Source organism: Macaca fascicularis, chromosome 3 (assembly GCF_037993035.2).
Source record: "Macaca fascicularis isolate 582-1 chromosome 3, T2T-MFA8v1.1".
Taxonomy (NCBI): Eukaryota; Metazoa; Chordata; class Mammalia; order Primates; family Cercopithecidae; genus Macaca; species Macaca fascicularis.
In genome coordinates, this window is record NC_088377.1 from 168,867,913 (window position 1) to 168,895,371 (window position 27,459).

Genomic DNA, 27,459 nt, shown 5'->3' on the forward strand with positions numbered 1-27,459 from the left:
TGACATCAGAGTCAGCATCTCCACCACTGTTTGCCACTCTCTACCACTCTGCGGAGGCCACCAGGAGGGTCCAGGGTGTGAAACCACACCTGGGGTCTATGGCAGAGGAGAGAGAGAAAGCTGGAGGCTCCCCCACTTGCTAATATTACAATTGGTTATCTGAGCCCTGTGGTTCTGTTTGTGTCCAAACTTTCACATTGTCTTTCACAAACACTACTTTTTCCCTTCTGACCTTCACCTCTCTCTCCACCCAGGCTCCACGTATTCCCTTGTATTCTCATCTCTTTCCCTCATCTCCTTCCAAGCAGCTATCCACAGGATAGGTTCCTCTTTTTTCACCAGAAGCAGAAATGTATATGACCATTATCTCTTGCAACTACATCCCCATAGGGATGACTAACCTGATGCTCAAAGAGCCACAATCCACCTTCCACTTCGCTAGGAAGCCCTGCCAGGTATAGATGGGAGAACTGAGCTACCAGCATCAAGGACACTGGCACCAGAACCAGTCTTTGAACTATTCAGTTTTATTTCCTGACGAATGTATTTCTCCACCCAAATGCAGTCCATCCCAGGCTCTTCCTCAGCCTCTACGTACAGAAAGGATGATCAACTCTTGTAGGTGAGGTGCAGCCACACTAGTCCAGCAATGTGCTTTGTGATTCCTTGCCAGGCTGGATTCCCTAACCATTCTGGTAAGCCTTTCAATAAGCTTGCCCAAATGCGGTGAAGACCTCTCTCAGAACAGCCGATCTGAGTATACTAATCCATTTAACCTGGGTTTTCCTAATCAATATGGAAACGTTTAGCCTCTGAATTCTGATGGATTGATTCCATACTCCTGTATGACATTCCCTGGCTATCAACTGCCCTGAGTAGGTTAGCCTCAAGATATTTGTGGGCTTTGCTAAATAAACTTTGATAAAATAAGTAACATTTTTCTGATATATATGAAAATGGTTTTCTCATCTTTCTATGTTGGACTTTTCCACAGCTACATCTCCTGTACTCATGAGAAGTTTTATTTCCTCAGAATTAATATGCCTCCATAACAGAAAATTTCAGAAAACTCCCAGGCACGTGCATGTCAAATGCACGTCCAATAGGCTTCCACAGCAATCTTCTCATATGTAATTCACCCAGGGAGGAAGCAAGCACCTCCAGTGTTCTGCAGACCCACAGTAATCCAAGCTGCTTAAATCCTTCATAAATCCTCTGTGCAAAAACACTAAAGAGATTGCCAGCAGGAAATTCAACCACTGGTTGCCTTGGACATTCCTAGAAAACTTTTCCTTAATTATCAGCCAGAGCACTATGTCATTAATGCAGGCAAGAGTTGACAGTAGCTGGTCTAAGACAGTAATAGCAGAGATAGACACACAAGGCAGGTTCAGAGGCTAATCAGAAGGTGAAATTGGATATGGCTTGTATGACCACAAACATGAATGCGTGTGAGGAATGAAGGAAAAATAAGAGCCAGCAATGATTCCCCAGATTTCTGGCTTAGATATTTAAGAGGATACAGCCACTTTTTTTTAAACACAGGAAGAACAGCAGACCTGGGGAGAAATATGGTTAACTGCACACTAATTTATATTTGCTAAATGATGAAGCAAATGGAGAGGAATTTTTTTATTTTTATTAAATTGCTGATTATGTTAAGAGAAAATATTTGTATTTAATATCTATACATTTAAACCATCAGAACTCTTATTTTCAGGACCCTTATTCCCAAGTTTTCTATATATCTCAGTAATACATCAAATAATATTAACCAGCAAGGGAGGGAAGTGAAGATGAAATTTTTATCGAAACACTAATCATAAATGCTCATTTACTTATTCAACACTTACTGAATGTTGGCAATGAGCTAAGTACCAACGCGAACTAGAGAAATATAGATAATAACGATACTGAACACCTAAGGAATACCAGCCATCATGCTAAGCACATCAACTGCCATTGACAATCCCCAACACAATCCTGCTAGGAAGGTGTTATTACAATGACTATTCCACAGATGATAACTAAAACTAAAATTCTAAGCCCCCAACTGGCTGAACAAACCCCCTCTTGGTTAAGGGGACCCCAGGGAAATCTTAGAAACTGAGTTCCTGTCCATGGTGTGATAGGAAGCCAGATACGTCTCATTACATCCCCTCCTTTTTGTGGTTTAGACACAACAACTGACCAGCATTAATGTTAACATAGAGATCCTAAGACTAACAAAATGGACTCTGTGGCAATAAGATACCAAATTATAAAGATTACCTAAGGCCATGCCAGCCAAGGGTTAAGTCATGTACCCTCTACACTTAAAGAATAAATTATGTTCCAACTGCCACAAGATTTTTTTCTCTAGCAGTTAAACCAGCACTGGCCTCAAGATAAGCACTATTGAAACAACCGTAGCACTTTCACCACCAGATGCTGACCCCCAGCCCATTCCACAAGCCATACCCACAGCTTTGATTGGAAAAGAGACAGCTGTGGTTCAGTAACTTTCTCCTAATAAGAGACCATGGACCATGGACTGATTCTGGCTGGTTTACAGAGGCTGTAAACTTGAGGGCCTTCGTGTCCTCTGCCTTACCTTTTGATATATAAGGCCAAATTGTACGACACTTAAATGTTAAGTCTCTACCCAAAAGTGAATATGGGATGCAGGTAATATTTGTGTTTGCTTATCACACATGTACCTCTCCCACTTCATGAATATTCAAAGCTCCTCCTGTAACCTGTTGAATATGTATACTTGGCCAACCTTGGCACAAATTCCTGTTCTACCCCCTCCTCCCTCAAAGTGTCTGTTATTAGCCTCTGCCAGAGGCTGCACTTCCCAGCCTGCAAAACGGCCAGCCTGCAGGCTATAACCCTTTATAAGAAATAAAGTTTCCTTCATAGATTTATAGATTTTGTGATTTTTTTCCATGATGAAACTGACATAGCAACATGTTGAGTAACTTGGCTAATGAGTTTGAAACCAAAGTTTGTGCCAAACCCTGGGACTCTAGAGCCAGTCTCTGCCGTCCTCTTCCCTCAAGGAAGTCAGGATCCTCTTGGGAGGCAGACCATACATGTCCTTAGAAAGCATTTACAATGATCACCTTGCTCATTCATCTCAGATCTCACAGATCTGCTGCCTTCTCCAGGCCTCTAACCACTTGATTCAGTACACTTGATGTGATCTAGCATTACCAGTCTCTCCTCCACCTCACGCTGCCTGTAATCATAGCAGTCACTTGTTTTCAGTCATATCATTACAGAGCAGCATTGAGTTTTCCAGTTTATAAGCAGCCCAAATTTCTTTCTTTTCCTGTTGAGCTTTTGCCTTGAATGTCTAGTTTTCCTTGGGGAAACATAGTTCCCAATTCCATTTCCCACAGGAGCTTTACTCTGGAATGTCTAATAGTGTGTGTTTGTTTCAACATCGGGGATATAAATACGTAAAATGACGTTCTGCTTGGTGCTGCTGCACGGCTACAAGAACTGAGGGCCAGCCAATCATGAGCCGAGGGACTTACTGTATTCGTTTAAATATAGTTCAGGTTTCTCCCTTCTCTCTACCTCAACAAGATTTAGCACCTAGAACAAGACACTACACCTTTCGTTTGCACTCTGAGATTGCTAGGAAGTAAATCCACCTGGAAACCGTACTGGATAAGGAGCAGGGATACATAGCAGCGGCGGAAAAAAAATTACTCAAGTGCTAAATCAGAAAGGAAGCTCGTTAACACCCCACCACCTTTTGTAAAGTCAAGAATACACTGTCCAGTATGAAACCCAGCCAAGATCTCAGCGGTTGACTGCTCAGTGAAAGAGGAACAAGAAAGTGACAGAAGGACATTCATTCCAGAAACCCTGAGAATCCAGCAGCCCTCGCCTGGTCTCCAGCTCCATGACTTACCACTCTCCTCACTGCTCCAGTCTAAATTCCACACCTTCAAAGCTAGAATCAGAGTTTCCAGGGTAGCAGGAGTGGAGTGAACCAGGGGGATCCCAGCATCCTCCTCAAATGTAGGGACTAAGGCTGGCGGGGAAAAGGGGCAGGGTCCTTTGGGGATTGTAATGCACCCAAGCAAGGGGAAATCCCAGAGATCCAGGTCCAGTCCTCTGGGCCTCCCCAGCTAGCCTGGTATAGTTCCATCTTCACTGAAGTTCCTCTGGTGATAACATGTCATGTTGAAGAGGATATTTAGGGCTTCCTGAGACAAAGTGCTAAACACTAACCAGGAATTCTCAGCAAATACTAGTGAGTGAATTAAGAATGAATGAATATCCTATAAAAACAAGCAACAAATCAGGGACTAGCCCCGCCCCACCAATCCCTGACCCCATGGCTCAATGAGAGCTCTTGGACCAGCAGCATCCCCACAACATATAATTCACCTACTACCCCATATGAGAGAAATCTAGGAGGTTCTCGTGTCCTGGGGAGCAAGCTGTTAAGTAGAAGTGGGAGAATTCCTAACCCTGTTAAGAGTTGGAATGTTAAACTCTAAAGATAAGCCTGAAAACCAGCTTTAAAAAATGTGGGCATTCCTAGTTAACCTAGAGAGGCAGAATTCTTTTCTCTCCTACCAAGACAAACCCACAGTAGCTCAATGCCTGGATTATGAGGCCACATCACAAAGATGTTGGTTTTTTCCGTTTAGGAAGTTGCTGAAAGAAAGAATTTAGGCATTACTATTCAGACTAGATCCATTCATTAGGTCCACACCACACCAGTAAACAGTGATATAGATTTGCATACTTTTTTTTTTTAAATTCACATTTAATAATGTTTTACTTCCCAAGCCCCTTATGAGCTGGGCATTGGCTAAAAAGGTTTTGGCTCAGTGCAAAGAAGAATGTTCCACGCCTGTGAAACACCAAACAATGGAGCAGTGGTGTTGTAAGGGAGAGGCCTATGGCCCATTCAAGCCAAAACTGGATCATTATTTGTTGCAGATGCTTTAAAGAGTTCTAATAATTTAGGTGTCAGATGGGAATAAATAATCTCTAAGATGTCTTCCAATCTTAGCATATACGATAATTTTTTTCTATGGAAAAAGCACCCTAACAGAAAGTAACCAGTGACTTTCCCTAGTCACACAACCAGCCCCTGAAGCTTCTAGCCTACTACTCTTTCCACTGGATGGTCTTCAACACCACCAGTGCTCAGCCCCAAGACACCAGGGAAACACTGGCACTGTCCCTTTGGTTTCATAGAAAATGAGCCCAAATAAAAGATTCAACATCTGACCGACAGACTTTCACATATTTTATAAGATGATCAATTTAATACCATATAGGTATATTAGACTGAGACTGTTTTGTAAACTTCTGAAAGCCGATACAAATAACATCTTGGAGTTAGTATGGTAGAACCTTCTAGAACACTTGTCATGGCCTGAATCTTCATGTCCCTCCAGAATGCATATATTGGAACTTGTATTAGGGTTCTCTGGAGGGACAGGGCTAATAGGATAGATGTATATATGAAGGGAAGTTTATCAAGGAGTATTGACTCACTCAACTACAAGGTGAGGTCCCACAACAAGCCATTTGCAAGCTGAGGAGCAAGGAAGTGAGTCTGAGTCCCAAAACCTCAAAAGTAGGGAAGCTGACAGTGCAGCCTTCATGTGGTCGAAAGCCTGAGAGCCCCTGGCAAACCACTAGTGTGAGTCCAAAAGCTGAAGAAGTTGGAGTCCGATGTTCGAGGGCAGGAAGCATCCAGCATGGGAGAAAGATGAAGGCGGGAACACTCAGCCAGTCTAGTCATTCCACATTCTTCTGCCTGCTTTATTCTAGCTGTGATAGCAGCTGATTAGATTATGCCCACCCAGATGGAGGGTGGGTCTGCCTCTCCCAGTCCACTGACTCAAATGTTAATCTCCTTTGGCAACACCCTCAAAGACACACCCAGGAACAGTACTTTGCATCCTTCAATCAAGTTGACACTCAGCATTAACCATCACAGAACTTAACCCCCAGGTGATGTTATTAAGAGGTGAGGACTCTGGGAGGCCCCACCTTCATGGCTGGGATTATTGCCCTTTTAAATGGGTTGAGGGAACAAGTTTAGCCCACTTCAGCTCCTTCCACTCTGTGAAGACGCAGCAACCAGGCACCATCTGTGGAGCAGAGGGCAAGTATTTACCAGACACCAAGTCTGTTGGCACCTTGATCCTGGACTTACCAATCTCAAAAACGGTGAGAAATAATTTTCTATCATTTACAAATTACTTGGTCTAAGGTATTTTGTTATAGCAATGGGAACAGACTAATACAACGCTATATTTCAGTATTGAGGATAATTGGATTAAACTAATAATTTCACTATTACTCCACAATCAAAAATAATGGCAGCATTTATTTGGCTGAGTCAGTTTCATACTTAGAGTATGGGAATAAGAATTGTTTCATTATAAAGGTCACAACCTTACATAATGCTCGCCCTTACATAATAGTCACACCCCTATTTTTGGACCGGCAGAGCCAGCATAAAAAGTGTTATCATTACACAAACAAATACAGCGCTTTAGAGGTGTTTTTAAGGACAGAAATATATTTTCAATTCTATTACTATTTTTCAAACAGCTGAGGTTAGACAGATTCCAAGTGCCCCGCTTCGCTGTTTTTGAGCTGTCAAAAAAAATGAATCAACTGACTACAGTCACGTATCTAACCCAAACATAGAATTTCCCAGGAAGTCTGAGGTCATTTGGGTCAAGTTTCTATGGTATTTGATCTACAGCCTGATAATATAGCTTTTGTGCTATATGAGCACACTAGGATACAGTGTTATTTTTTAACTGAGACATAAAAACCAAAGTAACAATCTACTTGTATTCATTGTCAAGTTTTCATATCATTATAGCCAAAGAAATGAAAACCACTCCCAACCAGCCTGCTTCTATTAATACACACAGTGATCTTTGATGTGAATGTCACACATGCTCACTTTAGGCTTCTGGTCAAATTTGCATGAGGACAATTAAATTCCGAGGTCCTGAATCTCCTCTGTAAATTCAACAGATAGATTTCTCTTCTTGTATGAAGCTATTGTTTGCTATTGTTCTGAGCTACTCAACAGCTGCAATTCTGCAACCCACTGGATGTTGAAGGGTATAATAATCGTACTGAGGGATACGAATGTATGTAAACTCAAAGCCCAGTGCTGTCTCTATGGTGATACACTTATCCACATTCCTCCTACCCTCATGACACAGCCCTCTTCTCCAAATACCTGGACCTTCCCTCAATTTACCTTCCCTTATACACCCTAGATGTGCACCTTAGATGTGCACTATTATGGTAGCCACTAGCCATACGTGGCTACTGAGCACTTGACATGTGGCTAGCCTAAACTACTGAGATGTGCTGTCTAAGTACAAAATTACCTACTAGATTTTGAAGACTTAGTATGACAAATGTAAATACCTCCGTAATTTTATATCAACCTGCTGAAATACTTTGCATATATCAAGTTAAATAAAACATATTATACACTGGAAAATTTTAAATTATGTGTGTAGCTCACATTATTGGATAATACTGAGTTGGCTAATTTTAGGTTCTCTTTCCCTGACTCCATTCTACTGAGCTTTCTTCAATTACACAAAAATTGGGTCTTCTAATTTTATCCTTTATCTCTTAATCTCCTTTCCTATCCTTTTGTTTTTTCTGTGCTGCATTCTGGGTAATATCTCATATTTATCTTCCAAATCACTGATTCTTTCTTCACTAGGTCTAATTGTTAATCCATCCATCCACTCCATTAGGTTTTATGTTTACTTTGTTTTGATGTCTTGAATATGGTTTTGTTTATTGAACTTCCACACAAGATTTCATCTGGTTTAGAAAAATATTGGAAACCATTAGGTAACTTCTACTAATGCTGAATACATGCATACTCTGTCACCAGCAATTCTACTCCTAGGAATAAACCCAACAGGAATAAACGATAGCCCAAAACTGAAAATTACCCAAATGCCCAACAGCTGTAGAAGGGAATAAATTGTGGCATATTCACACAATAGAATACTAAATTAAATAAGAAAAGTATAACTATATGGAAAAATATGATGTTCATTTATCCTTTTTCATATGTTGAGAGACAAAGGTCATATACAAAAGATTATATAGTATATAAATCCATGAATAAAATGTTTTTGTTTTTAACAGGCAAAATTAAAATGGTATTAGAATTCAGGATACTTGTATAATAGTCACACCCCTATTTTGGATACTGGTTGACCTTGGAGTAATACTGGTTGACCTTGGAGTAATACTGGTTGACCTTGGAGTAAAAGATTACATGAAGGGAATGGAAAGGGGGTTTATGAGATACTGGTAATGTTCTATTCCTTGATCTGAATGCTGGTTACACAGTACATTAATTTATGGAAAGTTATCATGGTATATCCTTATGATTTTTAAACTGTGCATGTAATTTAACAGTATAATAAACTCAAACTCTTATCAGTGGTTTTCAGAAAAATATATCTGGATGTTGTATTAGTCTGTTTTCACACTGCTATAAAGAACTACCTGAGGGAGGGTAATTTATAGAGAAAAGAGGTTTAATAGACTCACAGTTCCAAGTGGCTGGGGAAGCCTGAGGAAACTTACAATCATGGCAGAAGACGAAAGAGAAGCAAGGCACGTCTTACATGGCAGCAGGAGAAGGAGAGTGATGGGGGAAGTGCCACACTTTTAAACATCAGATCTTGTGAGATCTCACTATCACAAGAACAGCATGGGGAAAATCTGCCCCCATGATCCAATCACCTCCTACCAGGTCCCTGCCCTGAGAGGTGGGGGATTACAATTGGATATGAGATTTGGGCAGGGACACAGAGCCAAACCACATCAAATGTTAAAACCTTTTTTTTTTTTCCTTTTTGAGTTGTCAGTTTTGAACATAATTTTGTTTCCAAAATTTCATTTTGTTTCCTTTTCAAATTCTGCCTAGTCATTTTTAATAGCTTTTTGCTCATGTTTTCAAATCCATCTTTTATTTCTAGAAACATTTTAAGGACATTTCATTTATATTCTGACTGATAATTCTTAAATTCAAGTTCTTGGGAAGTCTAATTCTACTGTTTGTTGTTTCCACTGATGGCTTGTTTACTCTGTGTAACTGGAAACTTTTCATTGTGAAGTCGTATGTGGTTGATTTTAATCTGTGAGAATTCTAAGTAGCCCCAGCTGTGGGAACATTCCTACAAAGTGGATTCTCTTCCGATTGTGCTGGAATCCTGAGTCTCTCTCAAACTGGAATTATCTTAACAATTCTTTTGCTTCAGTTTTCCTGGACAGCATATGTGGATAATGTGAGTTTAAGTCCTAAACCTTCATGAGTTCAGAATTCTCAGGAGAGACATTTCCCCATCCCCAGCCAAGGCCAGAACAATTTCTCATAGCAATTTTTCTTTGCCAAATGGATTTCTCTAGTCCATCTTTTCACTGAGGGTGTAGATCTTCAAGATTCCTGGCTTTTGCAGGAATTAGTTAATCAGTTCCATTGACCTTGTAGTGCCCAAGTCCTCACCTTCCATTCCACAGTGCACCCCTATTCATCCCTGTTGTATGGCAATTAAAACCAAAGCTTTCAGTTTGTTGTCTGCACACACTCCCAAGGCAGCCCATATCTTAGATCCTCAGTCACCACCCTGGTGTCAGCTCTCTCTCCATTTTTGCCTCTGTAGAGATTTACATTCAATTTTTATGAGCTTAGCTACATATTTAAAAGGTTTTTTAATATTACATTCAGCATTTCTCAGTGTGTGTAATTGGGCGAGTTTCTCCAAATATCCATTCTTCATAACACTAGAAGCAAAAGTTCAACAGGCCTTCTCTACCTGATGCTGAAAAGGTAGTCATTTCAGGGGCTTTGGAGAGGTCCTACTCTGTTACCTTCCAGCTTAATTACAACTGAATTTTCTAGAACTAAAACAAATGTTTAATGTGAGCAGAGGTGAGGTGAGGTGTCAACCAATCAATTTTCACAATATGCTACAACCTACCATTCAGTGGACTTGCTAAAAAGTCACCCAGCAGAGAGAGCCTTGCCACTTTTTTATGCCAAAAGATCAAATAATGCAGAAACCATTCATTCATACAATAAATATTCACCAAGAATCTGCTCTTTGCAAGGTACAAAGTGCTAGGCAAACAAAAGTGATTAAAACATGAACTTGGCCCTCAAAGAGTTCAGCTAGGATGCCTAAAAATTTTCTTGCCTTAAGTGCAAATTGATCAATAAGTAGAGATTGCCTGGAGCATTGTATTAAGAATCTGAGGCTGGGCATGGTGGCTCACGCCTGTAATCTCAGCACTTTGGGAGGCCGAGGCGGGTGAATCACGAGGTCAGGAGATTGAGATGATTCCGGCCAGCACGGTGAAACCCCATCTCTACAAAAACCACAAAAAATTAGCTGGGCATGGTGGCATGCACCTGTAATCCCAGCTACTCAGGAGGCTGAGGCAGGAGAATTTCCTGAACCAGGAAGCAGAGGTTGCAGTGAACCAAGATCGCACCCTTGCAGTCCAGCCTGGGCGACAGAGCAAGACTCTGTCTCAAAAAAAAAAAAAAAAAAAAAAACAGTCTGAGGACAAGTCTAGACTCAGTAATTAAAAGTGAGTGATCTGTTAAAATACAAACCACACTATGCCATTTCCCTGTTGAAGCACCTCTAACAGCTTCCCATTACTCCTAGGTTGTAATCCTCCTAGATGTGGCCCTGCCCAACTCCTAGTCTTCCTCTTGTTCACTCCATTCTAACCATACTAGCTTCCTTCTGCTCTTCAAAGGTACCTAGTTCAATCTCACTTGAACTCTTTTGCACATATTCCTCCTCCCACCTACAATATTCTTAGTTCTTTACATGGGTCCCACATCTCATCGTCTGAGTCTCAGCTTAAATGAGACACATTTTGAGAGGGTGCTTCCCTAGAGACCCCGTAAAAAGGATCTCTCCCACCATATCATTTATCTGTCACATCACACCCTTTTTAAATTTTCTTCATCGTCCATATCAGTATCTTGAATTATCAAGTTATTTGTATATTTTCTCATTTATTCTTTACTTTTCTCTATATTCTCTAAATGTACCTGGTATATGTAGTGGGTGCTCTGTGGTATACATATGGATGAATATAAATAAATGGATAAATGGTCAATGATGTCTGCAAGCATGCAAAATAGGAGAGTGGCTCTACTTGTACCACCTAAGTGCATCAGAGGAAAGGTGACAGTAGCAAAAAATGTCAACTAAGTGCAAAAAATGCCATTAGGTCAGGAGTGACCAAAGGGGGCATAATGAACTCTGTTGGGAGCAAGTGTAGGACACAGGCAGGGAAACTGTCCCTGAAATGGCAACTTATCAAAGACCCTAAAGAACAGCTGGAAGTTACTGGCAAGCATGGTGCAGAAAAGCATCCAGACAGAAAAAGCACACGCAGCAACAAGCAGGTGTGAGAGTCCTCCTTATTTCATGCTGTCACCCCGAATTCAGGGAATACAGAACTTCCCAAAGGGTTCCAGTTTCGGTCCCTTGTCGAGATGGCCAGGTGGCCAAATATCAAAGTCCTGTTTCAGACTTTCCCATCAACTAATCATATGCTTTCTAAGAGTCGTTCTACCGCCGGGGACCCCCACCTTCAGCAGCTGTAAAACCAGGACGTGGCTCATGGGTCTCTCAAATCCCTTCTGCCTCTGCAGGTCTGTTAGATACTCCTGTGTTTGCTGCAGCACACATTCTGAATTGACCAGTACTGGAACTGTAAAACGTATTGATTCCTTTTAGTGATTTCTTTTGTGGTTTTTGTTTTTTAATGATTAAGAGATAGTCTACAGAATATCTGTGTTCCACTCTGTCACTCAGTTATAGCTAAACAAATCAACTGTAAAATTAAGCTCTGAATTTTGGTAAAGTCCAAAGCCTTGCACATGCCACCTCTGGCCAGTCTGAAGTCCACCGCTCCATATCACCGAAAGCCCTTCTTTAGAATGCAGGTGACTGGGTCCAACCACTTACCATCCAACCCCCCAAAGCCACTGAATTAGCATCTCTCATGAATGGGGCCCAGAAATCTACATTGTCAACATTGGTAATGCCCAGTTAATTCCTTCTTATTCACCCTCAAGGAGAGAATCACTACCTCTTAGCTTCACTCTGTTCCAGGATAAAAACAAAACAATAACCAAAACACTAACAGTGGCCAGCATGCATTGAGTGCTTCTTATGTGTGGTGATTTGTCCCAGGCTTCTGACTCCCTTTCTTGCCCCAACGGTGTTGAATTACTTGCCCAGGTTCACATAGTAACCAGCTGAGGAATCAGGATTTGAGTCCATGTTCTTTGGACTCCAGCATCCATGTAGCCAACGGCTAACTACACCACAGCAGGGTACAATGCTTAAGAGCTTCATTCAGCTCTAGCGTCGGACTTGATGAGTTCAAATCCCAGCTGTACCATTTACTAGCTGTGTGGCCTTGGGCAAGTTATTTTGCCTCCTTCAGCCTCAGTTTCCTCAATGTAAGGTGAGGATAATAAGCATTGCTATTTCATAGGGTGCTTGGTTGTGAAGGACAACTGAGGTGACTCCAGTAAAATGCTGAGAGGGGAAACTGGTGCATAGTGAGCATCAGCCATGATGATCCAGCCTCCCTTTCTCCAGGCTTGGGCCAGCTGGGGCCTGGTAGTGGTCCCAAAGGAAATCTCTGCCAAGCATGAGCAGACGGAACTGAAGAAAATCCATCCTCTCTGCTGGAAAGCAACCCACAGCCCATGGTCTACTGACAGTGGGTCAGTAGTGTTGTCTTTGGAGATAAAGTATGGCACATTATTTGAACTTCAATGTTCAAAGGGCATCAACTCCTTTCTAGCACAGAACAGTTTCAGCCTTGCTGCTTCTTTTTCTTTCATGCCTCCTAATGGTTCTGTCTGTCATTATGAACCTTTCAGCTCTGCTTCCACAAAGCACAGAGGGATCCCATCCTTTAATCCTCAAAATAGTTTGTCTTTATAGTTTGGCAGGTAAGAGTTGGTTGCAGCAGTAACTCCTGAAACCTGCCTCTCATTATGCCAAGAACTGCAATGTGTTTGCCACATCAAAGCATGAGTGATAACAAATGCTTTCTGATGGTGAGAACTGCTCTTTATGGTCTGCTTTCCAAGTGCCCTCTTGACAAAGAAGAACTTTTTTTTACTAACATCAATCATCATTAGTAGCAAATGGTGATATCTGTATCTGTCCAGGTGACATCTCAGCCAAGGAAGGAAGCCACATCCTGAGAATGTCAGCTGTTACCTCAAGACTGAAATACAGAAATAGTTACCTCAAGACCAAAATACAGTAAAGAACTTTTATCTTTCATGACAGAAATTATTCCATAAGTCCTATTTTTACTAAATCTTCTGAGGTACTTAAAATTATTAATTTTTTATTATAAATAAAACTAGTTTTAGAATCATGCATATTTTATCCTTTTATTTTTGAGACAGGGTCTCGCTCTGTCACCCAGGCTGGAGTATAGTGGCATGATCCTAGCTCACTGTAGCCTTGAAATCCTGTTCCAGTGGTCCTCCCACCTCAGCCTCCTGATCAACTGAACTACAGGAATGCACCACCAAACCCAGCTAATTTTTTATTATTTTTTTGTAGAGGTGGGGGTCTCACAGTTTGCCCAGACTGCTCGCAAACTCCTGGCCTCAAGTGATGTTCCTGCCTAGGCCTAAAATTTTAAGTAAGTCCCTATTTATGACCACAGATATTTTGAGAGTCCATTGCCACACTAGCCTTATGCAAATTCAGCGATGCAGCCATGAACCACTATACCCATCCCAAAAGCTCCACCCAGGGGAGACAAGGCATCTGAGGGGCACAAGCCCGAGCAGACCACCATGGATCTGCTGACCTGGGAGCAAACAGACTCCTCCGCCCACTCAGCAACACCTGAACTTGGCAGGACCCAGCAAACAAACACCTCACTCCTTGGTAAGACTTTCCTTTTGCTGCACCAAAGTGGAACCTTCCCTCTGCCCCAATGTACTGAATCAATACCACTATTTCAGCAAGAGAAACTGAGCAAAACATTGACCACTTGTGTTAGAGAACAATGAAATATTCTCATCAGAAACCCTATCCTAGAGAAGGAAACTGTCTGCAGTAGAGGGAGGAGCTGCACTATCTTCGGAGAGCTCCAGGACTGACATTGCCAAGGTCTTCCCAACTTTACCTTCTCACACTAGTCCCTAGAGCTGTCCAGTTCCTGCACATGGACATATATGAAAACACAAAAACATATGCCTCCTCCACTGACCAAGGCAAAAGCTGCATTAATAGTAAAAGAACTATCAAGTCAAGGAATTATCTTAAAATATTACTAATAACATTAACAAATTACAAAAAAAAAGGATCTTTAATAAGCCTTCCGTCTAATGAAGGATGGGATGAAAATCAAGAAAAAATGTTGACAGAATACAAAAAGCTGAAGTTCAGACACTGAACACATTCTTTTAATGTTTTATTTATTTATTTATTTACTTATTTATTTATTTATTTTTCTCACTCTGTTGCCCAAGCTGGAGTGCAGTGGTGCAATCATGGTTCGCTATAGCCTCTACCTCCCAGGCCCAAATGATCCTCCCATCTCAGTCTCCCAAGTAGCTGGGACTATAAGTGCATGCCACCACGCCCAGTTAACTTTAAAAAAAAAAAAAATTGTAGAAACAATGTCTCAATATGTTGCCCAGGCTGGTCTCAAACTCCTGGGCTCAAGTACTACCCGTACCTTGGCCTCCCAAATAGCTGAGATTACAGTTGTCAACCACTGTGCCCAGCCGCTGAACAAATTTAGCCAAACTTCTCATCAGAGTAAATCACATTGTAACCACTTAGGCAAGCTTGGCTCTTCCCAGAATCTACTTTCTAGGTTCAGTCCTTCATGTGGTCTTCCTTACTGTTCCCTTGGTCACCAAGCCACGCAGCCCTTCCACCATTTGCCCATGAAGGTATAATTCTGGTCCCTAGCCCCCAAGGTAAGGAAGCCTCTTCACTTCCAGGTCCCCAAAGGCACCTGCCTGGGCCACTGGCCATGCGGCAGTAACTTCATACTTCCCTTCTTTGCTCTTCTTGAAGGTTTCTATGGTCCAACCATAGGCCAAGAAGCCCTGGTCTTACGAAACCAAGTGTTCTCAATAAACTCACCTGAGTCAAACAGGCCTTAAAAGTCTACCTATGCCAATCCTGTCATTTACATGTAAGGCAGAAAGGCTGAATGACTTGCTCAAAGTCATAAAGAAAATTAAGGAGTACAAGCCAACCCTCCTGTTACCCAGGCCAGTGGTTTTCACATGGTACCACTGATGAAGCCTGGGGCTGTAGACCCCGTTGAGCCCTGCCCAGGATTCCTTTTCCACCAGTCACCAGTGCCACCGCTAACCTCAGACCTCTAACCTTCTCCAGAGAACCACTCTTGGGTGATAGAGCCACCTTGCCCAAGTGTGCCTGGGAATTATCACTTAGGACCAGGTTGTCTGTAGCTCAAGACTGGTTGATGCAAGGATACAAAATTCCTACTTTCTTGCCTCAAGGCAGAACACATCCTGCTGTGATTGATGCTTCAGAGCATCCACAGGATCAGGCTCAGGATGGACCTCACCTGAAAGTGCATCCTTTCTCCTCAGAATGTTTGTTAATAACTCATTTTGCTAAGATTCTCCTATGTTCAGCTCTGCTTCTAGGGAATGTAACCTGACATTGAGGTTTTCTATGAGCATTCCAAGCAAGTATACTGGTCCAGGCCCCACAGTGCTCAAATGGCCTGCATGACGATCTTTATCCACAGCCCATCAACATTCAATCCAGTCCCTCGGTCAGGAATACCCCCCTTGTCCCTTCCAGCCTAGAAGTCCACTCTTCCTCCTGGGAGAAGCACCAAGTCCCTCCCTCCTGCCCTCTCTACTCTCACCTGACTTGTAGTTAGGAGCTGAAAGAAACTCTGAAATCAGTGAATCATTATCGGCAGCATTCCCTAAAATATTTAGTCTTCGGTGCTCCCTAGGAAGCAGAGAAATGCCCCCCACTGTCCCTTAATTTGCTTCTTACATGGTGAAATCTTTTAAGCAGAGAATGAGGGTTTTCATTACAGCATTAACATCACCAACATGCAGTGGCTCATGCCTGTAATCCCAACACTTTGGGAGACCAAGGCAGGTGGATCACTTGAGGCCAGGAGTTTGAGACCAGCCTGGCCAACATGGCAAAATCCCATCTTTGCAAAAAATATACAAAAAGTAGCTGGGCATGGTGGCACATACCTATGGTCCCAATTATTCAGGAGGCTAAGCCATGAGAATCCCTTGGACCCAGGAGGCGGAGACTGCAGTGAGCTGAGATCACGTTACTGTGCTCCAGCCTGGGTGACAGGGTAAGACCCTGTCTCAAAACACAAATCACCAACAAGCCACCCATTGCTTTTGAAAATACTCTACCCTACTTTCTCAGATGAATCATTGTTCTTGCTACTTGTTCTAACTGATATTCTTATCTGGATACAAAATTTGGGATAAAAAGGCTTGTCACTCTGGAGGAATTATTTAACTATGACTTGTTTACATAAAACAGCATCCTAGAAAATGAGTTTGCACTGGTTTCTTTCACAGCAGAGATCAGATTGTGGACAAAATATCTGGAGAACTTATAACCTGCTTTGTAACAATAATGGCTATTATGCATAGTGCCTGATACATTCCAGGCACCAGAAATATGTCTCTTCTAATCCTCACAACAGGTGGGGACAATATTGGTCAGAGAAATTAAATAACTTGATCAAGGTTAAGTAACAAATACATGGTAGAAGCAGGATTTGAACCCAGGTCGGTCTACCCACAAAGCAAGTGACTAGGCTACTTCACCGCCTATACCTCCTGTTCTCCAGTGCTTGAGACTGGTTCTACCCTGCAACAGTTCCTGTTCCAAGTTAAGCTTCGTACAAGAATTACCAGATGTTCTCAAAAGCACACCCTGTTCTCTGACCTTGAGAGTGGAACAAGAAGAACAGCATCTGGTATAGACAAACGTAAGGATCAAGAGGGGCTTTGACAGGAAGGCAGAGTGAACGTTCTCTTCCCTGTTTCTCCCATAGGTCTAGCTAAAAACTGAGCATTAGATCTAAAACAAGAGTAAGAAGACATTGAAAGGTGGGGAGCTGCCAAGCGGGTTAAGGACCTCAGGACCCAGGGAATGACAAGACAACAAGTTCCTGAATTTTGTTTTTCCCTCATGTATTTCCTCATCTATACTTGAAAAACCAGCAATCTGGAAACACCAATACACACAGAGCAAAAAAAAATAAGCAAAAAAATCTCCTCTCTTTGTCCAAAGAACCAGGAAAGGGGCAGCCTAGCTCCTTTTAGATTGAAGAAAAAAATGGAAACTTTTAGATAATAACCACTCTACTCCAAACACACCACACACACACACACACACACACACAGACACACACACACACACACAAAACCTGTGGACCCACCCACACAAGCAAAGACCTAGTGGGGAACCTAGACAGTAGTGAGGAGCCCCAACACCCCCACCAGGATAGTTTCTGAGAGGCTGAGTGTGGAGGCTGGACTTTCATCTCTGTTGGGTGGCAACTTGGCTAGCAAAGGTATCAGAAGAGGCTGGTAGAGAATCAGGTCTTACCTGCCACCACTCAGCAGTAATGAAGCCATTTCGACGGTGGGAGTGGAGGTCACATGGAGAACCGTAACAGGACCCCTCCTCCTGGCAGCCAGATGGATATTGGTTTCAAAGAACAACTGCAAATGTTCTTGAAACAAAAAACTAAAAAGAACTAGCAAAGTAATGAGAAGTATCAGCAAAGAAACAGAAGATAGAAGAACCAAGTAGAAACTCTGTAACTAAAATATATTATAGATGAAATGTAAAAAAAACAAAAAACAGAAAACAAACAAACAAAAAAAAAACTCAATGGATGGGTTCAACAGCAGAATAAAGAGAACAGAGGCCAAAAAAGTCTGTGAACTTATAGATAAAACAGTTACCCATAAACAATCAAAATAAATTAGACTGGAGAAAAAAATGAACTAAGCCTCGGAGAGGTGTTGAACTACAAAAAGATGTTAAAGGTAGGTCATCTGACTCCCAGAAGGAGAGGAAAAAGAGGGTGGGGCTAGAAAAGTATTTGAGAAATAATGGCTAAAAACTTTCCAAAGTTGGCAGAAGACAGAATCAAGAATCTGAGCACCAAACAGGATAAACCCAAAGAAATCCACACCAAGATGCATCACAGTCACATAAAAAGACAAAGGAAAGAGTCTTGAGAGTAGCCAGAGAGAAATGATGCATGAAGCCATAGGGGAAGAACAATTTGAATGAAAGAGGATTTTGCAGAAGAAACCAAGGAGGTCAGTAGGAAGCAGTGCAACATTTTTTAAGTGCTGAAACAAAGGAACTATCAATCCAAAATTCTATATCCAGAGAAAATATTCTTCAGGGATGACAATCTCAGATGAAGTAAAACGAAGAGGATTTGTCACTAGCAGACCTGCCCTAAAATAATGACTAAAGGAAGTTCTCTAAACAAAAAGGAAAAGATAAAAGAAGAAATGTCTTGGAACATTAGGAAGGAAGTAAAAAACATGGCAAAAATATAGATAAATACAATCGAGTTTGCTTCTCCTCTTGAGTTTTCTAGATTCAGTTGATGATAAAATCATAACACTACCTAATGTGGTTCTCAAGGTATGCAAAAGAAATATTCAAGACAATCATATAATTGTAAGGGTAAAGGGAGGTAATTTTTTTCTTTTGTAGAAACAAGGTCTTGCCATGTTGCATAGGCTGGTCTGAACTCCTGAACTCAAGCAATCTGCCCGCCTTGGTCTCCTGAAATGCTGGGATTACAGGTGTGAGCCCCTGTGCCTGGCCCATGTCTAGGTTTCTATACTTCACTGGATCTAATAAAATGACAATAATAGTAGGCAACGATAAATCATGTATGTCTACATGTTTAAAAAGCTATGTCAAAAGATATACTCTAAAGCAATATAGATAAATCAAAACTGGATTCTATAAAATGTTCAAAGAACCCACGGAACAGCAGGAAAAGGTCCAAGGAGAAATTGAAGAGGAGGAATGAAGGCATCTGCCCCTCTTCTGCCAGGGTCACTTTAAAACTAGACCCTTTTCACAAGGCGGGGAGCACAGTCATTTCTGCTGTTCTGGGGGTACCTCTCGGGTGGGACAGGGATGAACCCACCAGTCTTTTCCACAGAGCTTTGTCTTGCATTGGTGAATGTGTGCCCTGGTGCTCATGGAAGGCTCTTCTCAAAGCCCTCAGGCTGACCTGCCAGCACACCCAAAGGGGCTCCTTATCAAGGCGCAGGGTCTCACCTCACCTTCAGCATGGCGGAGGTTCCCTCCTGGGGGAGAACGGTACATTTGCATTCTGTTTACAAAAAGCCAAAAGCTATGCTTTGTGTGCAACCTATCGGCTGGGAAAAAAAAAAAAAAAAAAGAACTAAGGTGGCTTTGAGAATGATCTGATGCAGCTAGGGCAGGCAGAAGAAAGAAACGCAACAATTTGGAGCAGTGCCCCAAACACTTAAATGAGCTGGGTACAAATCAGTCGGCCTTGGGAAACTCTATCTATAGAGTAAAAGGATAAAAAGACAAAAAGACCTATTTTAAAATAGGCATTTTCTGACTTAGAAATACTAAGATAAACAGACACTAAGTTCCAGAGTAGCTGAACCTCCCTTTAATTTTATTAGGGATAGGAGTCCTGAATCTTTCCAGGCAAGAAGGTAGCCCCACAGTCTTGTAGTAAACCGTGTGCTGTTCTGTGTTTCTGACCCCTTAACTTTGTATCTCCTAGAAGAATGTTTCTAAAAACTTTCCATTACAGTTGCTTATAATGTTTATACTTTAAATATATATATATATATATATATATATATCTCTGGGAAGGTATTTGTACATGTCATTCATTATTCCAAATGTAAGGGTATTTGTACATTACATGTCATTCATTATTTCACATGTAATTTTAATCAGATCAACATAAAAGCATCTTAACATAATCAGTAATGGCACTGGTAACTTTAAATATTAAAATCTACAATAGGGGAAAAGGAGCTTTGATTCATTGTCTCTTTTCAAATTAGCACAATCAACTTGGCATGTACCTCCAATCTTTCTGTCCAACCTCTCATGTTCTTTCTGCCTTTTCCCTTGCTTCTCACTCCCCAAACTCACGATATAACAAAGAGAAGGCTGTAGAGGGCAGAGTCAGGGTTGACAAAAAACAAATTCCAATTATTCCTTCTTCCACATATTCAGAAACCTATAGCCTTTTATAAAAACAGTTCTATTTTTTCCCAGGATATCTACTTTTTATGTTTGCCCTGTCTTGAGCCAACTCTAATAGATTTTTCTGTTGAGTTCTGATCTGTACCTGAGATTCTTAAGAGGTATATTTGCAGACAATACCATGAAGATTTCCCAGAATTTTTGGAAACAATCTTCCTTATACCAGAAAGTAAATTGCCCAAGGAAGACTCTCCTCCCGCCGAGGACTTCCTAAGAGCAGAACTGGCACTTGTAAAAACTCAGGAAGATTGCAAAAAATTTGGAAATGGGGTTCCACAGTTTCAATATAATGTTAAATTTGAAAATTAATGCCTCAAGTTAATTGGCTCTTTCTGCCTTGAGCTGATTAGTGAACACTAGAATTCATGCTACAGCTCCCAAGCCATTTGTCTGCAATGCAGGGCTCATGTTCCAAATCCTGCTTATTGCAGTAAAAGATAGTATGCTCACATCATTTCATGACCGTGGTGCTACAGTGTTTCTACCGGCTTGCACGCCTCTTACAGGTGGGCTGATGTTTATTGTGTTAGTATATAATGCTGCAACTTTCCACTGGTACACAAAGCTAGTGGTTTTCTAAAGCAGTCCTGGAATTCATTACCATGGAAACAAAAGGTATAAAAAGCTGTTTTTATCTAATAGGAAAACCTGGAAGAACTCTACAAAACATCAAGAGTGTTTTCAAAGTAAAGGTAGAGTCAAATACATTATACTTTAGGCTAAAGGAGCCTTGGAAAGGAATCTCAAGGCAGGTTAACAGAGGAAGGAGGCGGGCTGTGTAGTGATGAGAGAAAGCTCACTGGGAGGCTCTGAGGCTGGGACAGGGACAGGGTCGGGCTGCTGACCAAGTCTACCCCCCAAAAAGTGGCTGAAAGAACCCAACACTCTTACTCTGCCAAGGTACAGGAGACATGGTTTGAATTCCAGTCTCTCCCCACAGAGGTGAAAATGAGTAGTTTGTTTTTCTGACATTAATATTATCATACACACTCTGGTCCTAATACATCCATCCAACCATTCTAGACTCTAGATTCTAGACATGGAAATGAGAAGTAAATGAAAGAAACTTAATACGAATATGTTCATTTTATCAACTCATCATTTGATCTAGAGTTCGATCCCATGTGTTCAGGAAATGCTGTCACAGGTCCTATTTTAGTTTGGGAAAGGAGTAAGTACAAACCACAAGTATTTATTTTGGCATTTACAGTGTTTTCCTAACATCCAAATAATTTCACCACATCCTGCCATCAGCTTCAAAATAGAATTTTGAATATATTCTTTCTTCCATGGAAAACTTCCTGATACATAAACTGCTCTGACCATCTGTAATAATACAAACTCTTATCCAGTATCCTCCTCAGAAAACATCTGGAACAATAGGAAGCTCCATCAATGCTGCTAAAGGAACACAATGTTTCTGGAAGCCATGTGATCATTCCGGCAGCAGGGAAGATACATGGGGTCATGGGCAGTCAGACTCCATCCTTGCACTGAGGCCACTGCCCACCATGGATGTGCTGGCCAGCCCATCTGCCATTCCAGCCAGCGATATACTGAGAGTATGAGGCTTACAGAGCTGAAGTCCTCTGCATTAAAAGGCTTAATTTTCCTGCTCAAAGGCAGTCTTTTAGAATGGCAAGGAAAAATTATTTTAACTGAGAATGGGGTTAAACTAACAGCAGGACTGTGTTTAGAGAAAGGAAACCATACAGAAATAATTTGAAAACATACCATCTAAAAGGCAGTAAAAAGCAATGGTTGAAAGCATGGACTTTTGAGTCCATCAGACACACAGGTTTGAATATCACATGGCCACTTACTTTCCAGGTAACCTCAGATAAGCCTCAGTTCCTCATCTGAAAACCATACCTATCTGACAGAATTGTGGTAAGGATCCAATAAGATCAGGCATGTTACGTGTTTAGCATAGTGCCTGGCATTTGGGAAGCTGTCAATAAACATTACCTCTTGCACTGTTTCTGTTATAGGGAGCAGGTGATGTTTAGCCTGGAGAACTGAAGGCTCAGGAAGAACAGGGTCTTCAAACACCTGAAGGACTGTCTCATGAAAAAGACATGCACAAGACAGGAGAATTGAGCAGAGAGATGTTTAAATCAAATCGAAGAACAAAGACAGCATTGAATCACCACTACCTATCAAGGGTCTTACTTGAATAGATTTTGGTTTGGATGAAAGGCATAACAGAAAACCTCAAACATCTCTTCCAATTCTAAGGTTTCATAATTCCAAGCATTTGGAGAATGAGGAAAAATAATCACTTAAAAAAAAAACTATTTTGTGCCAAGCTTCCTAAAACATCTTTAAAATGTCCAAATATCCATGACTCATAGGGTATTATTCATTTTCTTTGAAAACCATGGAACTCTGCTACTGAACTTCATTCTAAGTTGTTTAAGACAAAGTACAATGCAAAACTGTCTACTTTTCTTTCATAAAACCATTTTCTAGATGGGCATAGATTCTTTGGGGGAATTCTTATGCAGATATTTTACATCAAAATCTAAACTTGTACCACTTAACTGCAATGAATTATTAATGCTATTAAACATCATAACATCTTTTAAAAATAAGGTGTTAAATATTTATTCATCAATCAGTGATTTAATATCTGAAAAAAATTATCACATACTATGCATAACACTGATCAGTAGAGGCTGAAATTTTCCTGTAACTTCAATCCAAAAATACATTTTTTTATTTTAGTTCTCCATAATTCAGAGAAATAGTTAAGGGTAAATATAAGTCTTAATCAAAATCCCTATTCTCCCAGCACGTGCTAAACCTACCCTGCTTCACATGCAGACCCTTGGCCCCAAACAATCCCAAGAGGATGTTGGCTCAGAGCAGCAAGGAGCCAACAGATGGGGCATTCAGTAAAGGAGTGGTGCTGGGTTTTTTCATTTTTGTTAGAGACGAAAGCTGTGGGAAAAATATTCTCCACTTAATCTATTTTATTTTCAGCAAGGTTTTACCTGTAAATATTAATTTATATACCAGCAAAACTCACTAGATGCTTGAGCTACATGAATATAAATGAAATAAAGCTATTCAAACTAAAAAATGAAATTTCCTGTATCTTCCTTTCTCAGGCAGAGGAAAAATATCCAAGAATTTAAAATTTTATACCAGTGGTTTCAAAGACAACAAAAGATCTCATATTGAGCTCTCGTTTAAATAGGTGGGGTTACCAGGGTAGAAATTACAAGTTAAAGTGCTGCAGCATAAAGAAGAAAAATAATCATTTATGCCATTTTCAATACAAAACCTATTTCCAAATCATCAAAACTCTTTACAGTTAGAATATTGTCAAATCTCCAATTTTTACCTTGCTGAGATCTATGACCACCTTTTGAAACAGAGACAGTGTAGGTATGATTATTCCCTGTGGTTAGGAAAACGGAAAAGAACCATCAGCCCCTCAAGAATGGTGGCTTTTCTTACTAGAATGAAGCAAATAAAATCAATTCATTGGCAATGCATTTAATTTCTCTCTCAGCAATTAATTGTGACTCTACATTGAATAACAGTGTAAAGAGTCAAGATACTCATGTGGCAAATGAAAAATAAAGCAAAATGTTTTATCTTAAGTTACATGGATTCCCAGAGTGCAAAGGATGGGGAAAGGGTCAGGGGAGGGATTCTCCTAGGTTTGATAACACTTTCCTTAAATTCAACAGCAATTACCTGTTTAGCTGTTCTACAATGCTGATTAAGAGGGTACAGCATTGTGCCCTCTGGGTGTTCTGTGTTCACTAGTTTGGGACCCCCAGTTTTGTCTCCAGTGGAAGTTGGGAACACAGCACTCCAACCTTCCTCATTTTTAAACCTCCTAGAGACTCCTAAAATAATCATTTGAAGTTTTGTCATAGCAGAGAGACTGTGAGAGGGGAAGAGGTTTCCACGTACTTCCACCCCCACATAGCTGAACATGAGCTGGCATCAGGTAAAAGGTTCACAGGATTCCCAGTCTTGGAAGACTCTTCCTCCTCTCCCGGCCTCAGTTTGCATACTCCTACCCATTCCTCTAAGCCCAGCCCAACCCCACATTACTGCATGAAGCCTTGTGCTATGGAATGAATGTATATCCCCCACCAGAATTCATGATGAAATCCTAACCCCTAATGTGATGGTATTTAAAGATGACATCTTTAAGAGGTAATTAACTCATAAGCGTGGAGCCCTTGTAAGTGCCCTTGTAAGAATAGACAGGAGAGAGCTTCTCTTGTCTCTCTCAGCACCATGTGAGGATGCAACAAGGAGACAGCATCTGTAAACCAGGGAGAGGGACTTCACCAAGAACCCACCAAGCCGGTACCCTGATCTCAATTCCAGCTTCCAGAAATGTGAGGGGGGAAACAAGGCTATTGTTTAAGCCACCCAGTCTAAGATATTCTGTAGCAACAGCCTATAACAGAGTTGATTAAGACACCTTGGCTGCTAACTGCAGCTTCCTTGGATGAAGTCAGCCTCTCCTTTAAACCCCAGGACCACACTGTAGCCCTTTTGACACAGTCTTAGATTGCTCGTGGTTATTTTACAGGATTTTGGTCATTTCCCCTCAACTAGAGTATAAGCAACATTGATGGCTTAGGGTCTTCTTTTCTTTCATATTATCCACTACAATGTCAAACACGCTGCACATACCTGTGGGATGCTGCATAGACCTGTTGGTGGGTTGATTGAATATTACCTGCTTACCTGTATTACTAAGTTACAGAAGGAGAACACGTGGGTTAAATGCTAGCGTCTCTTACACTATTCTACTTCTCTTGATGGGGGAAAAAAAAATATTTAGCACTTACTGGGTTTAGAAGCTGTACCAGGCATTGTTCAGCACCGTCTCACAATGCTAGGATAGGACTTGACCACATTAACTCTGCATTGATTTCTTTCCCTGTGAAGTCCTTTTACATTCATATTTGATTAAAATGAGAATTTACTAAGGCATAATTGATATGTTTGACTGAATTGGTCACATTTTAAACAGGTGGCACGAGATAGGTCACAGTGTGAATCAGAATACAATACATTTAGTTCCACTGTTTTTCTGATTGTCCTAAAATGAATGTGACTTCTAGAACAAGTACTTCTGAAGCCTTTAGGGCTTTCATTTCTGACATTTGTATCAGAGATGATAGGAATTAGTGTCATGTCAGCCATCTCTGGCAGAAAAAAAAATCTTCCCTCAACAAAAGTTAACATTCTTCGTCCGAAGCAGGCCTGTGTTTCTGTCCTTATCACACATGGAAAAGAAAGGGAATTCCAACCCAAAGGACAGCATTGAGGGCTGCCACCCATGCCTGGGGTCATTCAGCTGCTCATGCTCAACCACAACTCCATCATCAAACTCGTAGCCTACGTGAGTCAGAATTGGTGATTTTTTCTTTTTCTTCCTTTTTGTTTTTTTTTTTTTGGTTTTTTGTTTGTTTTTTTAACAATTGAATCCTAAGGGTATTTTTCTTTGGGCGCTGAAACATAAAAATGTAGTGCAACTTTACTTAAAAAAATAGAAAACCAATGTTTCTCTGGGTTTTCTACTTTTTTAATAAAACGGACTCTTACCATCCAACACATGGATTTGGAAGGATAGCAGTACACCACCTTCTTAGCTCACCTGGCTGGAACATAAGCTGATGAAGTCCCAGTCACAAGTTCAGCCTTCAAGAAAACTAGACAGCCTTGCCCTATGCCAGAGCCAATCCAGACCTGCCCCAGTTCTGTTTCTTTCTTCGTGTGTGTGTGTGTGTGTGTGTGTGTGTGTGTGAGTCAGACAGGGTCTCACTCTGTTTCCCAGGCTGGAGTGCAGTGGTATCATCATGGCTCACTGTAGCCTCAACCACCCAGGCCCAAGTAATTCTCCCACCTCAGCCTCCAGAGTAGCTGGAACTACAAGGGAATTCCACCACACCCAGCTAATTTTTGTATTTTTTATAGATACAGGATCTTGTCCTGTTTCTCAGGCTGGTCTCAGATGCCCAAGTTGGTCTTGAACTCCTAGGCTCAAGTAATCCATCCACCTCAGCCACCCACAGTGCTGAGATTACAAGTGTGTGCAACCATACCTGGCCCATCAGTTCTGTTTCTTGACCAATTACACCTTTAATGCTAATCTGCCTTTGTTCACAAAATAGAGCAAGTCAGTATAAATGGCTGAGAAACTGTAGGAGAGGTACCACTCAAAATGAATATCCTCTTAATAGCAGACATAAATATCTTCCTCCTCATTATCATCATCATAACAAACATCGTGGTGCCTCCTATGGACCAGGGATTTTGCTTAGGACTCTGAAATGTATCTTACTTGTCTTCATTAAAAACCTTATGAAAAAGGTACTATTATTAACTGGGGTTTTTTGTTTGTTTTGTTTTTGAGACAATCTCGCTCTGTCACCCAGGCTGGAGTGCAGAGGGGCGATCTCAGCTCACTGCAACCCCTGTCTCCCGGGTTCAAGTGATTCTCCTGCCTCAGCCTCCTGAGTAGCTGGGATTACAAGCCCATGCCACCACGCCTGGCTAATTTTTGTATTTTCATTAGAGATGGGGTTTCACCATGTTTGTCAGGCTTGTCTTGAACTCCTGACCTGGTGATCCATCCGTCTCGGCCTCCCAAAGTGCTGGGATTACAGGTGTGAGCCATCGTTCCCAGCCTGGGTTGCTGTTTTTTTAACAGATAAGAAAGTTTAAGATTTGGAGAGATTAACTATCTTGCTTAAGGTAACACAGTTAACAAGCATTATGTCCAAATTTGAACTTGGGCAGTCTGACTACAGAGCCCAACCTATTTCATATAATTCATATTAATCTATTTTACTCAAGAGCATCAGCACCACTAAATACATTAAAATAATCTATAATTTGAACAGACATCTCCTGATAACAAACATAATATCTATAAGTCACAAATATCTAAGAAATTTACATGAATATGGCATGGTATTTGTTCTAGAAGTAATATAAGTTCAAACACTCTGAGGTGAGATGATAAATCACTCTGAAAACTAATAAATAGAATTGCCACCATATGAAGAAATAGTACAAGCACTAGTCG

At 41.1% G+C, this 27,459-nt stretch overlaps 1 protein-coding gene and 1 long non-coding RNA gene across 3 annotated transcripts in view; one reads left to right on the forward strand and one right to left on the reverse strand.

Moving 5' to 3' along the window:
• GRM8 (glutamate metabotropic receptor 8) overlaps positions 1-27,459 on the reverse strand; it is an 814,595-nt gene that overhangs the window by 767,315 nt on the left and 19,821 nt on the right. The gene's annotated exons all lie outside the window — the stretch shown is intronic.
• Positions 8,767-25,925, forward strand: LOC135969920 (uncharacterized). Its single transcript, XR_010585278.2, has 3 exons — positions 8,767-9,320; positions 13,496-13,737; positions 22,379-25,925. It is a non-coding gene; the product is annotated as an uncharacterized lncRNA (long non-coding RNA).